General features: G+C 37.1%; 1 long non-coding RNA gene across 1 annotated transcript in view; it reads left to right on the top strand.

The window, feature by feature from the left end:
* Window positions 1-21,232, top strand: part of LOC134736844 (uncharacterized) — a 139,293-nt gene extending 118,061 nt beyond the window's left edge. The window contains exons 2-3 of the long non-coding RNA XR_010121229.1: window positions 20,179-20,261; window positions 21,169-21,232. This is a non-coding gene — a long non-coding RNA (uncharacterized lncRNA). The remainder of the gene's footprint in view (window positions 1-20,178; window positions 20,262-21,168) is intronic.
* The last annotated feature ends 3,910 nt before the right edge of the window (window positions 21,233-25,142 follow it).

The following is a 25,142-nucleotide window of genomic DNA, read 5'->3' as shown; positions in this document are numbered from 1 at the left end:
TTTCTTTATTCTTTTTTACTGTGGTTGGTTTAAAGTCTGTAGTATCTGATATAAGAATAGCAACCCCTGCTCTTTTTGGTTTTCCATTTGTGGGATAGATCTTTCTCTATCTTTTTACTTTGAGCCTATGGCTGTCATTACATGTGAAATGGATCTCTTGAAGACAACAGACCGTTGAGTCTTTTTTTTTTTTTATCGAACTTGCCACTCTGTGCCTTTTAAATGGGGTGTTTAGACTCTTTACACTCAAGTTTAATGTTGATATATGAGTTTTGATCCTATTGTGATGTTGTTAGCTGTTTGTTTTTTATTCTCAATTGTGTAGTTGCTTTATAGGGTCTGTGGACTCCAGCCTGGATGACAGAGCAAGACTCCATCTCAAAGAAAAAGTGTTTATGTGGTAGCAGGAATCACTCTTTAGTTTCCATGTATAGAATTCCCTTGAAGATCTCTTGTAACACTGGTCTAGTGGTAACAAATTCCCTTAGCACTTACTTGTCTGGAAAAGATTTTATTTATCTTTTGCTTATGAAGCTTAGTTTGGCAGGATATGAAATTCTTGGTTAGAATTTGCACAGACCACCATGCAACCTTTTTGATACAAGCCCTTGAACAAACACTTGAGCTAAATTAAGAAAAAGAAAAATATCAATAACTTAGAAGATGTGATATACACGAGCATATTTTAATCCATGAAACCTCTAACTTCTACTGCCATTCACATAGCTTTTATTTATGTTCATAAAAGTTAGTGAAAATATCAGAAATAATTCTGTAAATCAGCACCATCAAATAGAACTTTCCAAAATAAATAGTGTCCACACTGTCTGACAGTGTGGCTGCCATCTATATGGAACTGTTGAGCACCTAAAATGTGGCCAGTGTGACTTATGATCTGACTTTTTAATTGTATTTAACTAGTTAATATGAATTCAAATACCCACTTGTGGCTAGTGGCTACCCTACTGGATAGTGCAGCTCTAAGAGTAGGTACAAAATTAAAAATTGAGGAGGGCAGGTATGAGGGGAGTAGATACATCTACTAAAAAGGTAGCAACAATACCTTTTACTTAGAGTCCTTACTCTGTGTTGATACTTGTGCTTCAACACATACACTTTGCACATATTCTACTGCAGTGGGTGCTGTATCAGTGATTTACATTTTTGTATATGTGAGAGTGTATATGTTAATTTTTGGTTGAGAAACCTTTCCTGATTGTTGGATTAGACAGGAGCAAAAATAACCTTAAACTTGAAGTTCCTTGTTTTAAGATTACTTTTTATTGTCTTTTTAGTGAAGTAACTACAGATCAGGTAAGGCCTTATTGTCATGGAAGAAGGCTATACCAAGACTTTTGGTGACTTGAGTGCTTTAAAAGCAATCTGTTTTAACTCTATGCCTATTGATGAGCAGATTCTAAGATTTATGTGGAAATGTAAACCACCTAGAATAGCTAAAACAAATTTGAAAAAAAGGATAACTGGTAGGATTTTCACTTCCCAATTTCAAAACACCCTAATGCTGCAGTTATTAAGACAGTATGATACTGGATAAGGATACGTGTAGACCAATGGAACATATTGTGAATCCAGAAATAAATCCTATATTTAGGATTTAGACTTTTTTGTTTGTTTGTTTTACAAAGGTGTCAATGCAATTCACTGGGAAAAAGTCTCCTCAACAAATGGTTATGGGACAATGGGATATCCATATGTGTGAAAGTGAACTTAGACCCTCACCTCATACATGCCATACACAAAAATGAACTCAAAATGCATCACAAACTTAAAGTAAGAGCTAAAACAGTAAAATCTTTGGAAGAAAACATAGAAAAAATATCTTTGTGTCCTTCAGATAGGCAAAAATTTCTTAGATATGACACCAAAAGCACTGTTCATAAAAAAATTGATAAACTTGACCTCATTAAATTAAAAATTTTCTTCTTTAAAAAATGCTATTAACAATATGAAAAGACAAGAAATAAATCAGGAGAAAATATTTGCAAAGCACATATATGCAAAACACATAAAGGATTTGTATTCAGAATTTATAAAAAAATCATAGTGCTCAAAAATAAGACAAACAGCCCAAACAAAAATGGACAAAAGATATGAACAGACGTTTCCTCAAAGAACATGTATGAATGTCTACGAGGCACATGAAAAGATGCTTAGCATTATTAATCATTAGGGAAATATTCACACTCAATAGAATGGCTATAAAAATAAGAAGAAAATAACAAATGTTGGTGAAGATGAGAAATAAGAACCCTCACACATTGTTGGTGGGAATGTAAAATTGTGCATCCATTGTGGTTACAGTTTGCATTTGTGGTAAGTTAGACACTTTCTTAAAAAGTTAAATATAAAACTATTACATGACTCAGTACTGTTCCTAGGTGTATACCCAAAAGAAATGAAAACATATGTCCACACAAAGGCTTGCACAAGAATGTTCATAGCAGCATTACTGATAAGAATTTCAAACTGGAAATAGCCTAAATGTCTACCAATCTTGTCAGAATTGTCCAGGTATATATAACTCATATTTAGGGTTCACAATTCATATTTAGAATATGCAAAAAATATTTATTTTAGCTCTGCCAGTGTAGCTGTGTATCTTTGGATAAATTACTTAATCTAAATCTCAGTTTCTCCATTTGTAAAATGGGAATAATAACAGAACTAACTCATTATTGAGAGTATTAAAAGAGTAAATCCTCGGAAAGCCCTTGGAGTAGTTGTTGGCACATAGTAAATCTTCAGTAACTCTTGGTAGCTGTTTTTCTTTGGGAAAGAGGATCTGGAGTATAGTATAGAGAGCATTAGCCTAGAAGACTAGTTCTAGGCCCAGTCTGCTCATCAGTAGCTGGGAAAACTTGGGGATGCTACTTCTCTTTCTCGGGTCATAGTTTCATCTTTGCAAAATGAAAAGAATGAAGTAGATGATCCCAAATGACCCTCCTGGCTAGGTCACTCTGTGAATTTGTGATAGAAGAGTTAGTCCAGTTGGCTGATTAAAAGAAATTCACCTTAAAAAATGATTGATTTATGTAATCCCAGAACTTTGGGAGGCCAAGGGGGGTGGATCATTTGAGGTCAGGAGTTTGAGATCAGCCTGGCCAACGTGGTGAAACCTCATCTTTACTAAAAATACAAAAATTACCTGGGCATAGTGGTGGGCACCTGTAATTCCAGCTACTTAGGATGCTGAGGCATGAGAATCACTTGAACCTGAGAAGCAAAAAATATTGATTTAAATTATCATGATTGTGTTCATTACTCACAATATTGGTACCCCAGAATTGTTCTCACCTATTTATTTTGACAGCACAACCTTGGCCTAAAACATGAATTTATCTTCATTTGTTTCTTTTATTCTTCCTTAGCCAACATCAGGTTTTGCTGACCTGCTTGTTTCATGTTCTGATTTTCTGAATTAGGATGAAATTTCGTTACTCTAAACCTGTCTCTCTCCAATATGGGCTACAATAGAATCCACCACTTTAAACAATCCCCAATTGGAATAAGAAAATCCTCATAAACCCTGCCTTCTTAGAGTGTGTACATGGGACCTCATTCTGTAGATTTTCATTACTTCTTGTTGTGATTTTTTTTATTATTAGTTTTTTAAAAAACAGGAGGAGAAAGAGAAAATTGGTATCATCCCCTCGGGCATTTCGTAGTTACAGGAATGGAAGTTTAACTATTGGTGGAGACTCCATGGGAATTTGAAATAGTTTTACTACTTATCCAAACTACTTACTATTGGAAAAGATAACCTTTGCCACTGATTTAATAACAGTTGTTCAACTCAATTATGTAAACACTTGGCACTTTTGATTCTTCTGGAATATTATTGAATTTTAAAAGTGCCCTTTAGCATACTAAGGATAAAATTTAGCCTGTCTGCAAATCGAGAAGCATAATATAATATGAAGATAAAAAATATTTTAAGAAGCTTTTTTTTGAGATATATAAACAATCTAATTTTCACCTTCGGTTATTAATTGCACATAATTTTGAAAAATAATAAATTTAGCCAAAGTCAAGTCTGCTAGGCTGTTGTATGCTTTGGCTATAGTACTTCATATCTGTAAAATTTGTTGTTTTCAAAGGTGGAATCTCACTCCATAGGAGTGAATTAAACATTCTGCCATGGTTACCTGCCACTAGGTGAACTGTGGCATCTGAATTCTTGAGCTAAAAGACACTGATGCCCTTAAGGTCCAGATGAGAAGAAGCAGGGCCAAAGTACATGATCCATTCATCTGCATCATTTTCTACAAAATATTAATTTTAAGTTGAAAAATAGATACAGAATCATTGCAAAAACAAGAGTTCTAAAAATACAAACTCTTTTGTATAAATTCACCGCTAATCATTTTTTCACAGTAAAAAACAATATTGTTTTAGGTAGTTTTCCTCCATTTCTGAAGAAAGGCCATCCAGTTTGTTCCCAGTGGCCAGGAATGCCCTTTATTCCCTTCTCTTGATTTTGGGAACTCAAGTTGTCTTAATTCTTTTTTCATAAGCCTTGGCATTAGGGCAGACTTGAGAAAGAGAAAACATGAAAAGTTTGGGTTGTCTCTCTTTTTCAAGTGACTTTGAATTTCCCATCTCAAAACACGCCTAACTTACTCTTGGTTGGCATTTTCCTTTGCTGTCTGGGTCTGTGTTTAGCCACTCTTCTCTCCTTGTGCCTTGTTTCTCTGTTGCATAGTCTAGATTGCTGGTTTTTTAAAAATACTTTTTATATTTATTTGACAAGTAAAAATTGTATGTATTTATGGTGTAAACATGTTGTTTTTATATATGTAGATAGTGTGGAATGGTCAAATCAGGCTATTTAATACGTGCATTACTTCACATACTTATTTGTTGTGGTAAGAATACTTAAAATCTACTCTCTTGGTAATTTTCAAATATACACTATATTGTTATTAACTGTAGCCATTATGATGTCCAATAGATCTCTTGAACTTATTCCTTCTGTCTAACTGAAATTTTTCTGTTTGTTTGACCAACATCTTCTCAATCTGTCTGCCCTCCAGTCTCTGGAAATCATCATTTTACTCTCTGTTTCTATGAGTTCAACTTTTTTACACTCTACATATGAGTGAGATCTTGTGGTATTTGTCTTTCTGTGCCTGGCTTATTTCATGTAACATAATGTCCTCTAGGTTCATCCATATTGCCCCAAATGACAGGATTTCCTTCTTTTTTGAGGCTAGTTTTCCACTGTGCATACATGCCACATTTTCTTTATCCATTCATGTGATAATGGACACTTAGGTTGATTTCATATCTTGGCTATTGTGAATAGTGCTTCAATAAACATGGAAGTGCAACTATCTCTTTGACATACAGATTTCAATTCCTTTGGCTATCTACCCAAATATGGAGTTGCTTGATCATATGGTAGTTCTATTTTTAATTTTTTGCAGAAGTGCTACACTGTTTTCCATAATAGATATACTACTTTATATTCCCACCAGTAGTGTGCAAGGATTCCCTTTTCTCCACATTCTCACCAACATTTGATATCTTTTGACTTACAAAAAAATTTTTTTGAGACAGGGTCTCACTTTCACCTGGGCTGGAGTGCAGTGGCATGATCACAGCTCACTGCAGCTTTGAACACCTGGGCTCAAGTGATCTTCCTGCCTCAGCATCTCAAGTAGCTGGGACTACAGGCACATGCCACCACACTTGGTTAATTATTTTAAGTTTTTTTTTTTTTTTAGAAATGAGGTTTCGCTATGTTGCCCAGTCAGTCTCAGGTTCCTGGGCTCAAGCAATCATCCCACCTTGGCCTCCCAAAGTGCTAGGATTACAGGTGTGAGTCACTGTACCTGGCCTCTTGACTTTTTGATAATGGCCATCTGGACAAGTGTGAGGTTATATCTCATTGTAGTTTTGATTTACATTTCTCTAATGATTACATATGTTGAACTATTTTTCCATATAAAGTCATGCATCACATAATGATATTTCTGTCAACAAAGGACTGTATATACAATAGTGGTTCCATAAGATTATAATGGAACTAAAAAATTCCTAGTGACATAATAGTGCAACATATTGCTCGTGTGTTTGGGGTGATGCTGTTGTAAACAACCCACTGCACTGTCAGTCATATAAAAGCATAGCACATATAATTATAGATAGCACATAATATTTGATGATAACAAAAACTATTATCTATTATTAAAACTATTATTTGATAATTGTTGATCAATTAGTTGATATTGATAATGATAATAAAAACCATGTTTATGTATTTACTATACTTTTATTGTTATTTTAGAGTGTATTCCTTCTACTTATAGAAAAAAAAGTTAGCTATTAAAACAGTCTCAGGCAGGTCCTTCAAGAGGTAGTCCATAAGAAGGCATTGTTATCATTAGTGACAGCTCCATACATGTTATTGTCCCTGAAGACCTTCCAGTGGGACAAGATGTGGAGGTGGAAGATGGTAATATTGATGAGTTTAACCCTATGTAGGTCTAGGCTAATGTGGGTGTTTTTGTCTTAGGTTTTAGCAAAAAAGCTTAAAAAGTAAGAAAATTAAAAATGCTTATAGAATGAAGATATAAAGAAATAAAATATTTTTACACCTGTACAATGTGTTCATGTTTTAAACTGTTATTACAAAAGAGTCAAAGTTAAAAAATTAAATTTTATAAAAAAGCTATAGTAAGCTAAAGTTAACTTACTTTTGAAGAAAGAAAAATGTTTAAAAAATAAATTTGACTGGGCGCAGTGGCTCATGCCTGTAATCCCAGCAGGCATTACTTTGGGAGGCTGAGGTAGCCAAATCACTTGAGGCCAGGAGATCAAGACCAGCCTGGCCAACATGGTGAAACTCTGTCTCTACTAAAAAAAATACAAAAAAAAAAAAAAAAAAAGAAAGAAAAAATAGCTGAACCTGGTGACACACCGGTAAACCCAGCTACTTGGGAGCCTGAGCACAAGAATCATTTGAACCCTGGAGGTGAAGGTTGCAATGAACTGAAATTGCACTACTGCATTTCAGCCTGGGTGACAAAGTGAGACTCTGTGTCAAAAAATAACATAAAATAAATAAATAAATTTAGTGTAGCCTAAGTGCACAGTGTTTATAAAGTCTATAGTAGTATATAGTAATGTCCTAGATCTTCACATTCATTTACCACTCACTCACTGACCCACCCAGGGCAACTTATTCATGGTAAGTGTTCTATACAGATATATCATTAAAAAATATTTTGTACTGTTTTCTTAATGCACTTTTTCTATATTTAGATATGTTTAGATACACAAATACTTACCACTGTGTTACATTCCCTGAAGTATTCAGTATAGTAACATGCTGTACAGGTTTATAAACTAGGAGCAATAGTGTATACCGTATTGCCTAGGTGTGTGATAGGCTATACCATCTAGATTTGTGTAAACACTCTATAATATTTACACAATGACTAAATCACCTAACAATACATTTCTTAGACTGTATCCCCATTATTAAACAATGCATGACTGGTCCCATTGGCCATTTGTATGTCTTCTTTTCAGAAATGTCTATTGAGGTCCTTTGCCCACTTTTAATTGAATGGTTTTCTTAGTATTGATTTGTTTGAGTTCCTTATACATTTTGTATATTAACCCCTTATTAGATGTATGGCTTGCAAAAATACGTTCTCCATTCTGTAGGTTGTCTGCTCACTGTTGACTGTTTGCAATGCAGAAGCTATTTAGTTTGATGTAATCCCATTAGTGTATTTTTGCTTTTGTTGCCTGTGAGTTCGGGTTCACATCCAAAAAATTATTTCCCAGATAAATGTCATGGAGTCTTTCCTCTGTGTTTTCTTCTGGTTTCTGGTATTATGTTTAAGTATTTAATTCTTTTTGAGTTGATTTTTGTATATGATGTGAGATGAGGGTCTAATTTTATTTTTTTGCATGTGGAAATCCAGTTTTTCTAGTGGCATTTATTGAAGACTGTCCATTCCCCATTGTGTGTTTTTGGTACCTTTGTTGGAAATCAATTGATCATAAATATGTAGATTTATTTCTGAGCTCTGTATTGTTTTCTGTTCATCTATGTGTCTGTCTTCATGCCAGTACCATGCTGTTTTGATTGCTATAGCTTTGTAGTAGGTTTTTAAATCAGGTAGTATGACGCCTCCAGCTTTGTTTTTTTTCCTCAAGATTACTTTGTTTATCTGGGTCTTTTGTGCTTCCATATAAATTTTTGTTTTTTCTATTTCTGTGCAATATGTTATAGAAACTTTGGAACTTTGATAGGGCTTGCATTGCTAAAGATAGCTTTGTGTAGTATGTACATTTTAACAATATTAATTCTTCCAATCTGTGAACATGGGATGTCTCTCCATTTATTGTGTCTTCTTTAATTTCATTGATCAATGTTTTATAGTTTTCAGTGTAGAGATCTTTCACCTCCTTGGCTAAATTTATTTCTAAGTATTTTTTGGTAGCTATTGTAAATAAAATGGTTTTCTTGATTTCTTTTTTGGATAGTTCCTGCTTAATGAATTAAAATACAACTGATTTTTGTATGTTGATTTTGTATTCTATAACCTTACCAAATGCATTAGTTCTAACACTTTTCTGGTGGAGTCTTTAGAGTTTTCTATATATAAGATCATGTCTTCCGCAAACAAAGACAATTTAATTTCTTCTTTTTCTATTTGGATGTCAATTTTTTTCTCTTGTCTAATTGCTCTGGCTTGAGCTTTCAGTACTATGTTGAATAAAAGTGGCAAGAGTGAGCATCCTTGTTTTGTTTTTGATCTTAGAGTAAAAGCTTATTTTTTCATTACAATCCGGATTCTTGAAGTGGCTTGGTCATTATTACTATTATTGTTGTTGTTGTTGTAATTTATAAAGCCACAATGTAGGTATGCAACCTGGCCATGCGAGTTCATCTTTTCATCAACTCTAACTTAGACCCATACAGGGAAGGATGTTCTGAGAAATGTAGCTCCTAACCATAACAAAGTTGACATCATGATTGTGGCAAAATGGTCAGACACCAAAATTGTGAGGGACCAAGAACTAGGAGTAAGGAAAGGAACCTGACCAACAAAGACAGGGGAATGCATCATATTTATGAAGAATCAGAGGATCATATTGCCAATGAAAAATGGCAAGAATTGCTGGTCTGCAGAGCCACCTCAGTTCTCAACAACTTGTCAGTTTCAGACCCATATACATTTAGTCTCCCCTTTTCTGAAGTATTCAAGTGCATTATCTAGCAAACAAAAGAATCCTCCAACTTGTTCCTAAAATAAAATTGGATTAACCGTAAAGGGTATCCAATTAGCTACTCAAAGATTTGTCCTAATTGACTAGAAAATGTACAGTCAGGGTCTAGCACAACATGTATTGGCACATTGTCAGTACTCAAAAAGTATTTGTATAGTGCCTGTAGTTCTAGTCACTTGGGAGACTGAGGCAGGAGGATTGCTAGAGCCCAGGAGTTTGAGGTTGCACCTGTGAATAGCCACTGTATTCAGCCTGGGAAACATATGAGACTTCATCTCTTTAACAAAAAGTATTTGTAGAATGAGTGAATAAGTTAATTAATATAGGCCACGTGCTATTCTGTCAATTTTGGTACACAAATCAATAAAACTGCATATGAGATCCTAAAGTTTTAGCTCTTCCACCAGGTTAGGTGGGTACTATGAGCTGATTTGTTAGGAATAGTAATTAACTTTGTTGAGTCCCCTTTGATATCCCTTGGTGTCCAGGGGCATGTTTTAGGTGAGATGCCTCATCAGAATTAGATGAGCTGTATGGCTCCCCTGAGTATTCTGAAAATTGTGGGCAGATATGGTGGTGAATCTAAGGCACTGGTTCATTACTACATAATGAGTAAATTGGAATAGTTAGCTAACCAATTCAGAGGCATTCTCTAGAATATAGTTAAATTTGAAATGCCATATCAAAGCCTTTTGTTGAGATGGCCTTCTAACTCTAGGTTGATCAGTTCTTTTTTAAATGTAAATTTTTGCTGTTTAATTGAGGATATAGAATGTGAAACCATGTAACACATCTACTCCTAGGTACACATTTTACATATTCTTGCAATGACCTGAAAAGAATAGCCTTTGGCCTTTATGTCTCATGTTTTCCTCATTATTATTCTAGTTATATGGGGGTGAGAGGAGTGAAGGATATTCCTGTCTGTGATAGTGTAGAGAAAGATCTGCTAGCTTCCTTTCCTTCTTTTAAGCCTTGGTGAAGACTGGTTGGGCATCTAGAGAAATGTAATCCCAAATATAAGGCTGAAATAAGAACAATTTCAATTCAAATCCTCAATGTTAGACCAAAACCAACATTTGAGTCTATGAGGATCCGAAGCAAGACCAGCTTAACTCTTCTCACTTAGCTCTTGGCCTGGGAACACAATAGTGAATGGTTTGTAAGGACTAATATTGGACTCTATGAGTTAGGGCTGGTGAAGTAAATTTATTAAGAAGATTTCAGACTCATCTCTCTATTGTGGATATTCTCTCCAAAGAAATTCTTAAAATGCCTTTTCTGATTTTTTTTCCTTGCGTTTTGATGCCTCATCATAGAATTAAATGTGGCTTGATGTAGAAACCAGAGAGACTATTAGCAACTTGATGTATTTCTTCCAATTCTAAATATGCATTAGGTATTTTTGAAAATTTGCCATGCCAGAATGATGGCCCACATTGCACTTATAGTTACCTCAGCTTTCAGGAAGGGCCTTTGTCAGGGAGGAGAAGGACTGTGCAAAAGATAGTGGGTGAGGGTCCATGGCATGATCAGGGAACACTATGGTTATGGCACTGATAGAATCAGCAAGTCCTTTAAGTTTGTTAAAGATTTGTTGAGCATGTCTAATGTGAGTCTTTATCTAAGTTACTATAAAAATATTGATTACAAGGGGGTAGGCCTAGGTCCCAGAGCACATCATTAAAGATCTCTTTTCTGGCTGATTTTGATTCTGATTAATACTTTGAGAAAATCCATTTGTTCAGATATAATTTCTCCTAACTCTGCTCTCATAATCTCAAACTTCTTTTTCTTTATCACAAGGATATATGAAAATCCATCATATATCATGCTGAAATCAAGATAATAATACCCTATATCTGCTTTAAGGCCCAGCAATTCCATTTCTATGTATTTATCCAGGAGAAATAAAAACATGTCTACTAAAAGACTCACACAAGAATGTTTATGGAAACCATATTCACAATAACCCCAAGCTGGAAATGACCCATATGTCCATTAATAAGAGAAGAGATCAACAAAATGTGGTATATGTGTACAAGGGGATACTCCTCAGGAATAAAAAAGGAACAAACTACTGGTATGTGCAACACAGATGAGTCTTGAAAACATATTGAGTAAAAGAAGCCTTATGTAAAAGAGTACCTGCTACATGATTCCATTCATGTAGAGTTCTAGAACAGTTAAAACCAACCTATGGTGCAAAAAATTAGGACAGTGACCATCTCTGTGGGTGAGAAAAGGCAACTTTCTAGGATGATGATCATGTTTTCTGTCTTGATAGCAGTTTGAGTTAGACAGATGCTATGGACCAAATTGTCTTCCCACAAAGGGTGTATGTTGAAGCTCTAACTCCCAATGTGACCATGTTTGGAGACAGGGCTTTTAGGAGATAGTTAAATTTACATGAGATCGTAAGAGTGGGGTCCTAATCCAATAGGACTGGTGGCCTTACAAGAAGAGAATCTCTCTCTCTCTCTCTCTGTCTGTATTTCTCTCTTTATCTTTCATGAGAACATAGAAGGCAGCCAACTGCAAGCCATAAAGAGAGCTCTCACTAGAAGCTAACCATACTTACTCATGGGTCTTGGAATCTGAAGCCTCTAGAACTATGAGAAAATAAATATTGTTGTTTAAGCCACCCAGTCTGTGATATTTTGTTATGGCAGCCTGAGCAGACTAATGCAACACATGGATCCATAAACACATCAACGTAGCCAGCACTCTGACCAGTGTACCCAAGCAGTCCCCTGTGCTAGCTTCCAGTTACCACCTTCTAAGGTAAACATGCTCCTGATTTTTAACACCATCAATAATGATACAACTTGCTTGCTTTTGAATTTCACAGAAACAGAAGCCTAAAAAAATACTAAGATAACAATACTATAACTCATTGTTTTGTTTTCAGGAGTGAATGACGTAACATAGTATACTTGGAAGAGTGCCTGGCAAGTATTAGATGTTGAAATATTGGTTCTCTTCTATGACCTCTTTCTTCTTCCTGGTCACAGCATGTAGCAGGTGGCTTAAAAAAGCAAGTTCTGTCTATATGACCTCCATGAAAAGTGAACAGCCCTGCTCACTGACCAGCTCATCTTCCACACACCCGAGTCTTTGAGATGGAGCTAAAACAACTGTATGCCTGGTTGAAATGTCTACTTCCCATTCAGATATTTAGACCTTGGTTAGACACCCACTAAATGAGGCATGTCTGTGCAAAAGCATCCCAAACTAAGCAGATACAAAGAAATATTATCCTTTAGAACCCATTTGATCCCTTTTTTAAACCCAAGAAAACATAAATGCAACAATAGATCAATTTGACTGTAAATATTATCTAAGTATGTCCTTTAAAAGCCAAAGGAATGTCAGATACAATTTATTTTCCACCAGTGCAAGCTGAGACATTAAGTGGCAATTCTACTTCCATTAGCTAAATCTGGCAAATATGCAACTGTTTAAAGGCATTGTCAATAGCCATTCACAATTAAGTATTTGTACTGATGCCTTATTAAATTACCCTTTTCAAGTAGGCATAATAAACTAGGAGTTCACTGTGCAGATTTTCATGGGGAAAGTCAGATCAGTATGGAATTTATTTAGAGAGAATTTAGTGCACTGAGTAATGAAGTAAATGTCAAATGTTTTGACCAAATAAATCTTATTTTCCTTAAAACTTTTTTTTCGAGGTCAAGAGACACAGCAAAATAAAAATCCCAGTGATTATAATTGTCATAATTTATAATGTTATTGAAACAACTTTAAAACATTGATTGTCTTTTAAACAACGAAATCTATTTTGTTTTTAACTGACAGCATTGCCCTACACAGGGGATTTCTACTCTTCCTTTACAAAGCTGGTTTCTTCCAAACATTAAGATCTCTTACAGGGACTGAATGATAAATGGATGAATGAGGAGGAGGATGAAGCGGGAAGGTGATGGAAGAATTAGGACAAGGAGGCTATGCAGGAGATTGGTAAGCAATGAGCTACAGAAGGCTTTGAGATCTGTTGAGAGATTCTAATCTTCTGGATGGGCCTGTCTGCATTTCGACTGCAAAGCAATGTTAACTAGAAAATTGGGCAAGGCGTGGTGGCTCACACATGTAATCTCAGCACCTTGGGAGGCTGAGGCGGGTGGATCACCTGAGGGTCAGGAATTTGAGACTAGCATGGCCAACATGGTGAAATCCCATCTGTACTAAAAATACAAAAATTAGCTGGGCGTGGTGATGGGCGTCTGTAATCCCAGCTACTCAAGAGGATGAGGCAGGAGAATTGCTTGAACCCAGGAGGCGAAAGTTGCAGTGAGCCGAGATCACGCCATTCCCCTCTAGCATGGATGACAAGAGCTAAACTCCATCTCACAAAACAACAACAACAACAACAACAACAAAATAAAAATAAAAACAAACCTAGAAAATTCTTTATTTAGTAATGCATTGGTCTCTCCTTCAGTCATTTGATATAGTTCTCATCATTGTAATTCTTAAGCATTAACTATGTCTTTCTAGTTCTGGTACCATAATAGTTTCTAGGTAGAAATTTTTCTACTCCCATTTTCTTCCTTCCCCATCTATGCACCAAACCTAGAAATGTTTGACACTTGGTTGGCCTTTAATTGCTGCGTATGCCCAATACCAAATTTTCTAGCACTGTGCTTTGTTCATGATAAGCATGTTAGTTATTGCTGCTTCAATCTAAATGACACGAATGAATTAGCAAATACCTTTTAACTATTACATGTTAGTATAGTTTATACCAACTATTTGGATACACGACTGAATTTCTCTAGTTTTATCCAAGTATTTGATGTTACGTAATGATAATCTCAGTGACTTTTTTTTTTTTTTGCTAAGATTGCCAAGAGGAATATATTTGCTTCCCACTTTGCCATAATATAAAATACAACCTTGGGAATGGTTGCTTTAAAGAAACATTTCCATAAGACACATCATACTTGACATACTTTAGGGAAGCTTCTTCAAGGAGTTGCGGTTAATATTTTTGTATTGAGAAAAAAGAATCACTTCAATTACCTTTCCTGAAAACTTTTGATTTTCATACATAATTATTTGTTGAAGGTGAAAATATGTTTCTATTTTGAGATTTTTGAATGCTGATTATAATCTTTAGATTACAATGCCCCATGTATTGCATTGATGAAAGATAAACTGAGGCACATACAGATTTTTTTTTTTAGTGACCTCCTACACAAGGTAAAAAATTAGCATAGGAATCAGGATGGCTAATGTTAAGACACCAAATAGATACTTTTATTACCTCTGGATTATATATATATTTTAAAAATCTGTGATTCTTTTGATCCTGTAAAAATGTGGCCAGCCTTTTATAGAATTTTCTAACTTTTCAATAAATGTTATGTTTATATATGCAAAAATACATGTTTTATTATTCCTTATTCAGAATACCTTAGAGAAGGGAGGTAGTATGTGTTAGAGGAAAGAAGTAAAACATGAAAGATATGGTTTAAGATCTACTTGAGGGAATCACTTACCCTCTGTGGCCTTGTGGGTTTGAAGTAGATAATGTGTTAAGAACAAGTAAGAGTTTCAAAATTTTGTTGTTGTTTTGTTTTATTTTGTGTGTGTGTGTGTGTGTGTGTGTGTATACGTGCGTGTGTGTATTTTAGTCTGTTCTGAGCCCAGGGACACAGACTCATTAGTCAGGGGCAAGTGCTGAAATGGAAATCAGGATAAATGACAGAGAAGCTGTCCTGGAAGTAACGTCAGTGGACTATCTTTTAACAATGTGAATCCCTGGGCCCTATCAAGTCAGAATTTTCTAGGAGGGGATGGAAGTGAGGTGGGTCTGTGATTCTAATAAGTGCCTCAGGTGGTTCCGATGCTCATTGAAATTTAAGAACCAGTTCTATTAGATAAATATATCTGTTTCTCTTTCTCTGAAGATAATCCTTTAACAGCCACATTCATACATTTCTTACAGAAAACATGGGCATAATTCCTAGCTCCCTTCAGATTGCTAATGGCTAGAGGGTGCCCAGTAAGGAACATGAGGCCAGGCTGGCCAGTGTGACCAGGGACACCATGGACACCTGAGACTTCTTAGTAGGATTTCTTGAGGATTATGATAAGATAACCAACAAGGTAGAGCTTGCCAAGAAGGTGGTGAGCCCGAGGCTTGGGTCTGAGAGAGGATCTTTGAAGAGACAGTGCAGTGCTCCTAGCTATTGTTTCCACCTGCTTAACAAATTCTTTTTGTGGTTCTTGCAATGTTCAGAGCAAGAGACATTCAGGTAATCAGTAATCTCTGAACTAGGTGATTGACAAAATTAAAAAAAAAAGTTACTACAGGAGGGTCCAAATCAGGGCAGCTTCCCAGTTGGTATCCTGCTAGAAACTAGCTACAAATATCAAGAAGGAGCCCCTTATGGTGTGACAGTCTGTGAGAGGCAGCTGTTGGGTAATGAGTAAGATTCTGGGCTTGGGAGCCAGATGCTCAGGGTTCACATTTCTGGCCCAGATTTACAAGCTGTGGAACACTGAGCAATCACTTCTACTGTAAAATGCACACAAAGACAGGGCCTATCTTGTAGAGTCATTATGAAAATTAGAAAACTAATACATGTCAAGTGCTTAGAACAGCCCCTGGCACTGTTAGCTGTTACAGTTAACCCTCCCCTGCACATAGTAAAACAGGCAACGGCCTGTGATGTCGGAGTGGAAGGATGTCCAGTCTGCATTCCTGTTGACTAACAATGGGGTCTGAAATTCTTACTATTGATAGATACTCTGGATTAAGACAGCAGCAATTCTAGAATTATTGCACGATTCAGGAGGAGTACATGTTCAACCATTATGCTAGTGATACACCTTGACTTTGTCAGATGAGCTAGACAGGCCCAGAGGGAATTGCCCTTGGATTAGTCCAAGTGTGAGCAATGACATTCAAGCAAGTTTCAGCAGAATGTAGTAGGGTGAGGACCTCTGAGGGCAGTCCAAAGCTACATAAAGCAAGAGGTAATCGGGGAACATGCTTTTGTTTTGCCTATCCCAGACAGCCTTGCCTATGAGAGAAATTAAAAAATAATGAAATAGATAATTTCACACTTAACTAGCATCTAGGTGGGTTGTGTGTCTTTTGAATACTCATGGTTTTTCTCCCTTAGTTATGGAAGCCTGCTGTCCCTCTGTCGTTATTAGTAGCTCTGTAAAGCGCTAGGCTGAAGTGCTCTATTGATCTCCAGATAGTACAGCCAGACTCCCAGCTGCCCTGACAGTTGCCTCTGGTCAGAGCCCCAGGAGCCGGGCGAACATTTCTGCCTTGGTATTCACTGGGAAGGTCCCTTGTTCGCACAGACACTGTCCAATCCTGCGCAACATGGAGTGAAAAAAAAAAATGGCTTCTGAACAAGAGCTTGCAATTGTGGGAGGAGTGAGTGGAGGGAGGAACAGCGGCCGTCTTATCCAAGGGTAAATGAATTTAGGATTTATTTGAACCACTTAGTCTACCTCTTGTCTACATGATCTTCTGTCATGCTGAAAGAAACTGATGCTTATTAATTCCAACAATGAGAAGGAGCTTGACTTTAAATTAGAGAATCCACAGAGCCTCTTTTCATTCATTTGGTAGCTTTATTCTATTATTTCAGGCAATGTAATGTTGCATATTATAAGATCTATATCTGTAATTTCTATATTTATGTATTTAAAATTGCAACTTGGTATATTTAGTTGGTTTATGTTACATGCAGTGTTTAAGAGGAATTCTTTTCATTGACATACTGTAATGCCCCCCTAATATTCTTCTTATTGATTTTAGTATTTCAGAAGTATTATTCATGGTGACATCTACTGGAAAGCAAATTTCAGTTATATCAATAGATATTATTATAATATAGAAAACATTAATATTTGATGGTGACATAAGTGTGACACAAAGGCAATGAACTCATTAATAAACATACACGTATCATTAATAAAGCACTCCAAGGTGGCAACTATGAATTTTCAGCTCTTGTTTCTAAAGTTCACTATTTATTTACCAAGTATATTTTGCATATTGTCCATTGTTCACCAAAGTTATTCTCAATTAATGAAGCTGATCCTCCTTTAAGGTAACACAGAGCTTGAAAATAATTATAATGATAATATCAGTATGAAATCCATGAATTTTTTAAAAAAGGAAATTTATCAAAACATAACAATGTTTCCTTCTCTTTTTCTTTTCTTTTTCTTTTTTCTTTTTGTGTGTGTGTTGCTTGGCAACCCACATTGATCTGTTCCAAAAAAAAAAAATCACATGACTTAGAAATTGCTACTGGCAATATTACTCTGTCATTTTTCTTTCTCATACCAAGCTGATGAAGGTTCTACTAACTGGAACAGCTATTAATTGTTTCTTCTTTCTTTGAAGTTTAATTTCCATGTATGCCGTGCATTGAGAATCGTTTTGCTAAAAACTGTGAGTGGCCTAGGAGAGACGGCCTAAGAGAGCTGAGTGGGAAAGACTTCTTTTTGCGATAAAAGAGAGAAATATCACACTGAATTTTTATTCATGATTAATCAGGTCAATCTTGTCTTCCCAAAATGTCAATTATGACAAAACCTAAAGTCAGGCAGCCTCCATTTTTCCTCACTTATATTTTGAAATGAGAACTCCAGAACTCTGCTGCTAGCCTCCAGGAGGCTGATGGATGTGTAAGTTCCTGTGTGTTTATTGAAACCATCCTCCTGATCTCACCCTGCATTAATGCACTCCACCATGGAACTTCCCATCAGCCTGTGGTGTCCCCCTCCTGCCTATTCAGTTCAGATCCCTGTATAATGTCACCCTGTCTTGAATGAGGCACTCTGTTCTCAAAGGAAATCTTTGCAGTCTCCTCCCTTTTGTTCTAAAAGCTACTGCTTACAAAGCATTCAGTATTTTGGAGCTACTCTTCCATTGCTGTCATAGTTTTTTTGTTAGAATTAAACAAATCTCAGACATGGACAATGGGAATTTTGCTGAACTCCAGAAATCATTTTTATAAAGTGTTTTTCTGTAAAAGAATCAGCCTCGAAGAAATTATGCTTTGCCTGCAGGTTGGAGACAAGTGGCAGCACTGACACGCCAATCAAATTGTCAAAAGTGTGTCACAAGTAAATATAAAATTGTTTCCTTTCCAAATCCTTTGTCTTTTACCTACAGTTACTTGTTTATTTTGAAAGGCTTTGAAACGTATTCCTTGTCTGAGATATATCCAGTTTCCCATTCCCTCTGTATTACATTCTCATGTTTATGAGAATTGATGCTGTTTTCTCATATTGCTTTTGTGGCTTCTCCCAGCCCACCTCGTGTAAGAATCTAACAAGGCAGAAGCTTTGGAGACACTTTACTGGCTAATACCTGACCTCCCTCTCTCACATTACAGCTCCAAGTGACCATTTTCAATGTAAAAGGTCATCCCCATCCCCATCCCTTTGGAACCAATGTGCATCAACCTTCTAACCTCTGCCTCAGGAGATGATGGCTGTTTGGGCCGCAATCCCTTCATTACAGATGGTCCATATTTTATATTTAGTGTGGGAAGTCAAATTTAGGAAAGCAATTTCTCTTAAAGCTAGGAGTTCCAATAACCCAACATCTTCTATTGGCTTATGGGTGAGTGGGCAGTAATGGGTTTATGGGAAGCGCCCGTTGGTCTGTCTTTTTCCAGGGAGGGGATTATTCCTGTCAATCTAAATTTTTAGAATTGGTGGGCTCCCATTGTTTATTATTCAGCAAGCTTTTATTAGATTGTCTCTAAGCACAAGGCAGCAAGTGCAGCATCCTTCTGAGTAGGCTAGCAGGCTGGATCAATATTTCCAGGCATTTAAAATCTTGGATAAAATAGTGCTATGTTTTCATGTCGGCTCCAAAAGAGGAGTCCTGCATGTAGTCTGTCTCAGAAAGAGGGTATAGAAAGACACAGGATGACATTAGTATGGACAATAATGGTCTAATGATGATAGAATTCATGAATAAGGTGGTACATTTTTCAAGTGAAGTTACCTTTAAGATAATATTTTACTCTTTTGTGACAGTTTAGCCTAAATGTATATAAAAAATAGTACTACTGGGCGACACAAAAGCATTTTTGTGTTAACTTCAAATGAAATACCACAGGAAGATTATGTTAATTTAAAAATTAACAATGTACATGAATTTTTGTCTATTACTACATGTAAATATGAAGTGAGACAGAGACTAGATGAGCTTATTTGTCTGTAGTAGATGAATCAAACCAAGCACAGGGACTTGGGACCGAAGAGAAGCCATGTGACCACAGGGCCTTTGGTTGTGCAAGCCCCAGAAGGCCAAACTATCCTAAGGAAATGTGGGTGGGTGACATGAGCCACAGACTCCATGTCTAGATCAAACATTCTCGTTTTTAATGAACTCTAGAAGGAAAGCAAAGAAAACACTCCAGGCTTTTGTGTTCAGATATCAGATTTTAAAATCCCTTATCCTGGTTTTCTAGTTTACCTGATTGAAAACTAGGTTGGAGTAGAAGAGACCCTAGGAAGGAAAGTCTCCTGAGACTTAAGTGATGTTAAGATAAACGTGTCCCTCACCTGCTGCCCATCCCCTCCACCAGGAATAAAGGCATATGAGGACACACATGAGGCACGACCCACTCAGGCCATCAGGCTGGTGTGCCTTGAAAACATTTCAATTTAAAAAATGATAATAGGTGATATGGTTTGGCTCTGTGTTCCAACCCAAATCTCATCTCGAATTGTAATCCCCACATGGTAAGGGAGGCACTTGATGGGAGGTGATTGGATCATAGGGGACATGGGGGTCGTTTCCCCCATGCTGTACTCATAGTATTGAGGGAGTTCTCACTATCTGATCTGATGGTTAAAAAGTGTGGCACTTTCCTTCCCTCTCTCCTGCAGCCTTGTGAAGAAGGTGCTTTACTTCCCCCTTGCCTTCCACCATGGTTATAAGTTTCCTGAGGCCTCCCCAGCCATGCAGAACAGTGAGTCAATTAAATCTCTTTCCTTTGTAAATTACCCAGCCTCAGGTAGTTCTTTTCAGCAGTGTGAGAATGGACTAACACAGTAGGTAATGATGGTATGGTAGCTGCTGGTCTTATTATTATTTTTATCACTGTTGAGTATTTACTGTGTTGTAGGTGTTCTCACAATATTTTCTCACAAGTTCTTTTGAGACAAAGTATTGTTATTACCTAGTTACTTTACCCTGAAGAAGATGAGGGACATGAAGGAAGTTAATATTTATAACTACCTCTTATGTGGCAGGCAATGTGATAGAAATTTTCATACATGTTATTAAATTTTATTCTTAAAACTTTTATTTAATAAGGTATATGCAGGAACTATAATTACACAGGTGAGGAATCGGAGACTCAGAAAGGTTAAATAATTTGCCCTAGGTCATGAAGCTCGTAGGTGATAGAGCTGGGTTGCAAGTAACCACGTGTGCTTTGTCCCTGGATTGCATTCTGTTTTCACTTGACAATAACGCCTCTCGGAAAGAGCAAATAACCTCCACATGCAGGGTCTTTGTCTTATCTCTCAGAGGTATTTGTCTCCCCACTGTCTCACATACACTCAGCTCTCAAGATATTTGACCCCAAGAGAATTGGCCAGATAGAGATGTGAGGACCTGTGAGTTGAAGCCCAATGTTATTACTCTCTGGCACATAAAGGGCCACAATGTCTAAGTAATACTGGAATCAGAGGACATGAATAGTGGTTTAATCCCAACGACATGGAAACAAACTCACTTTTAAAAGTTAGTACTATTAACTCATGGAGTAAAGCTCTTATTCAACAGCAAGTTAAATTTACTTTGTTTCTGGAGAATATTTCGTCAAAGAGTTTGTGTTTAAGTCTTGACTGTAATTTTGTAATTGGGTGCAGGGAGTTGCAACAATCTTCCTAGGAGTTGAGGAAGAGGATCTAACATGAGAACACAGAAAAGGCAGACCTAACATCACTGTGGATATTTCTTTCCTCCTTTTCCTGCTTGAACAGCCTGAAAAGTTATCACTATTACGATCCTTGTGGGTCCCCATGTGCCTCATTTCTTCACATGTAAAATTGGATAATGCAATTGTAGCATGACCTGTTGATTAAAGAATAACATGCAAACAAAGCAGTGGGAGGAAATGCCCAGGTGTCTGGCAAGAAACAAGAAACATTGTCCTTCTTGTTCAAATGTTATTTTAAAAGTTCAGGGAAGAAGACAATCAGGATGCTAGTGAAAGCAGGTGGTAAAATGCTGAGGCCACAGCACTTGGTCAACTATTAAACATGAACCCTGTCCTAGTTACCAAGGATTATCTATAGGGATGGAGAGGGAGAGAAATCCAAATGGGGAAAATGTTGTGGGGAATCTGACATCAGGAATGCACTGCTTTTTCTCTGTGATGTTTTTTCTGTCTACAAGAGAGAATGCAGTAGATGCGAAGTTAAATCTTTGGTGACTAAACTCTATTCTGCCTTTATTGGCAAGAGCGTGAAAGGCACCTCTCTTTTACTCCAGTGTGCTAGAGGGAGTCCATGAGAATACAGCAACTCAGAGCGAAGTGGGAAATTAATTAGTTAACTAACACCTATCCCTTTGATTAGCTATAAGGAGATATTCAAAGAAGGAACTGACATCCAGCCTCCTGGAGGGCTTTGGTTGGCATGTGTTTACGTGGACACAAGGGCAGCTGGGCATGGGAGCCCATGAGAACAGCACATATATATCTACAGAGTCATAGTGATGAGGCTGTGCCTCCCAGTGACTATGGCATGGACCCTAGAGTCCTGGAGACCTGGCCTGGAATCTTGGCCTTGTCATTTACTTGGGTGAGTTGTCTGAGTCTCAGTTTTCTTAGTAAAAGTTTCCACCTCGTAGGGTTTGAGGATTAAGAACTGCATTTAGCCCAGTCCCTAGAACATATTAAAAACTCCATAAAGGACAGTTACAATAATAATAATAAACTCTTAAGAAAAGATTTAGGGAGAAAGTTAGGTTAAGCATGATGAACAAAAGTTGATGGTGGTCAGAAAATATTTGTGGTGCCGAGGCATTTCGTTCTTTTTAAAGTATTGATGAGTGTTCTGCAAATTTTTGTAATGAGAAAGTCATCACATTTTATGATATAATTTATAGAAAAAGTATTAAAATGGCATTGGCATCACTCACCCTTGCTTTCTACACTAGTCTTTGGCAGTTGGGGGAAAGACCAGGGCAAGCCATATTATAAGGCAGCATTTTCTAAAATATATGTTCAGAACACAGGTTTCTTGAGAAATCATTGTGAGATTCACACTGAACACTATTATGTTAAAGGCTCTGTGATGTCCTCAAGTAAGTTAATCTGCTTAATTTTGCTAAATTCAGTACTGTATTTTCAAACTCATTTGGCTCATTTTCTATATATTAACTGTTAACATCACTGAAACACTTGGGAAAAGCTGATCTAAGGCAACACTTTTCTCCTGGAGATAATCTGCTAGAATTGTAGGGATAGGGCCAGGCACAGTGGCTCATGCTTGTAATTTCAGCACTTTGGGAGGCTGAGGTGAGCGAACTGCTTGAGCCCAGGAGTTTGAGACCAGCCTGAGAAGCATGGCAAAACCCCATCACTACAAAAAAACACGAAAATTAGCCACACATCGTGGTGTGCTCCTGTAGTTCCAGCTACTCTGGAGGCTGAGGAGGGAGGATCATTGAGCCTAGGTAGGTAGAGGTTATAGTGAGCTGTGATCGTGCCACTGCACTCTGTTGCAGTAGGGATAGAATCCAGGAGAAAATATTAAGTTTTGTAGATGTGGAACTAAACCCCCAACCTTAAGTTGCCATAGAAATCTTTGCTAATAACCCTGAAGGAATGCCATGCCAGTTGTCTGCATTGGGCAAAAGTGAGCAATGCCTATCAGGGCACCATTTAGTGAGTACCTACGTATTTATTAACTGTTCGTGCTTAACAAACACTTCAGGGTACACAGAGTCAAAATTTGACAGTGCCATAAAACAAATTTGACAGTGCCATAAAACTACTTGCTAAATACTGGTGACTTATTTTGCTGAGAGTTAATTACGATTCTGTAAGTAAAAATTAAAAGGCAATTAAGAGTGGACTCCTGTGAGAGGAAGAGAGAAACAGCTCCACCCAACCTCCTAGGTTTTCTCTCTGCCTGGATGTAAGAAGTGCTTATGAAGCACAAGGAATACGATTATTTTGTCATTGAAAAAGGCAGAAAAAGCCTTACTTTTATTTTAGGGATTGACTCTATATTGAGCTAATTCTGACTCAGTGTGCTTTTATCTTCACCCAATTCATACACAAGGTGTCTTGTAAATTAGATTTTTTTCCCAGGAAAATAGGCTTTTAAAAGGTAGTTCATGCCTAAGCTAGACCACAAAAACCTATTTCAACTAAATTTTCCCTGAACTTTCAGGACCCTGCTATCCTAATCCTGATAATAAAAGTGACGATTTTCCCCATGTATCTAGTCAACAAATATTTCATGGCTTGCAGTGGCCTGAGGTGTAAATACGGAAAATACCTGGTCCTAACTCTCAAGTTGCTTATCTGGTAGACTATATAAGATTTGAACAAATAATTACCAGAAAAGGCAGTTTTTGATACATGAATGGGAAATAAAGTACTCTGGAAGCATTCTGGTAGGGTGGAGAAAGCCTTCTTGGAGGTGGCATTTAAGTTTAGCTTCACAGAATGGGTAAGGATCTAACAGGCAGAGAAAAAGGGATAAGAACTTAAGACAGAATGATTTGAAATCCCCTCTTAAAAACAATCCAGGAGGAGTCTGGTAAATGATCTTACTTCTCATGCTCTATAGTTTCCTCATGCTAAGGTCTACAGAGTTGAGATAATTTCCAAGGGTCTGACACAGCAGCTCTTTCCCTCACTAGGGCATGAATAGCAGAACTGCAGTTAACAAGTCTTCATGGTCCCAGAGAGAAATTGATATTTGCTGACTGCATTGTGCTGAAGTAAAATTACAAGAGTGCATTAAAATCCTTTGTAAAGAAGGTTGAAGACATTACAAAAATGCATGGGCACCTCAGGCATTAATATTTGATTCGATATCTTTTAGTTGCATATGGCATATTTTGATGGAGGAGGCGTGTACAGATATAAATACAAATTAGAGAACCACCAGGGCCACTGCTAGCTGTCTATAGGACTCCTGGCTGGCGGGATCCATTCAGCCTTACCCCATACACAGACTTTCTGAGGCCATATTCTGAAGTAAAAAGAATCAAGGGAAACTTTTTTCTGTTTACTCCATTTTCTGTAAACGGAAACTTCCATTCCTCTTCAGGAGGAGCTGGGAACGTCATGCAACAAACAACCATATCACACCACAGGCAGTAAGTATTGCTAGAGCACCTGCTAAACATCTACTAAGTCCAAAGTCCTATATTCAGATACTGACATGGGTGACAAAAGAAAAACTTAGTTTCTACTCTTCAGGAGCTCAGAGTCTGGGGGAGGGACAGACACAAATAACCAGTGAACATGAAAATGGCAAAATAAATGCTTTGGGAGGAGACGAGGGAAAAATGAGATCCTGCCAGTTCCCCTCGTATCCGTTTCATTGGAAATGTTTTTCTCTATTTTCACTCATAAACCACCTGCTTGGGACTCCATTGGCCATCACCATTACATTTTCTTTTTCTCTGTATCCCTTGTCCAGCTCAACCCTGCTAGAGCAGCTTCCTTTGCTGATGTGCAAGAGGCTTTTTTTCACCCCTTCCTATCAGCCAGGGTTCAATTGCAGTCCACAGAGCCCATTCAAGTTTGATTAAGCAGAAAGAGATTTATTATAGGGTATTAGGAACTTACAGATTTCTAGGGACAGGTGAGAGAACC

This window comes from Symphalangus syndactylus, chromosome 5 (genome assembly GCF_028878055.3).
Source record: "Symphalangus syndactylus isolate Jambi chromosome 5, NHGRI_mSymSyn1-v2.1_pri, whole genome shotgun sequence".
Lineage (NCBI taxonomy): Eukaryota > Metazoa > Chordata > Mammalia > Primates > Hylobatidae > Symphalangus > Symphalangus syndactylus.
Note: the sequence above shows the minus strand (reverse complement) of the source record. Positions and strands in the feature narration are given on the sequence as shown.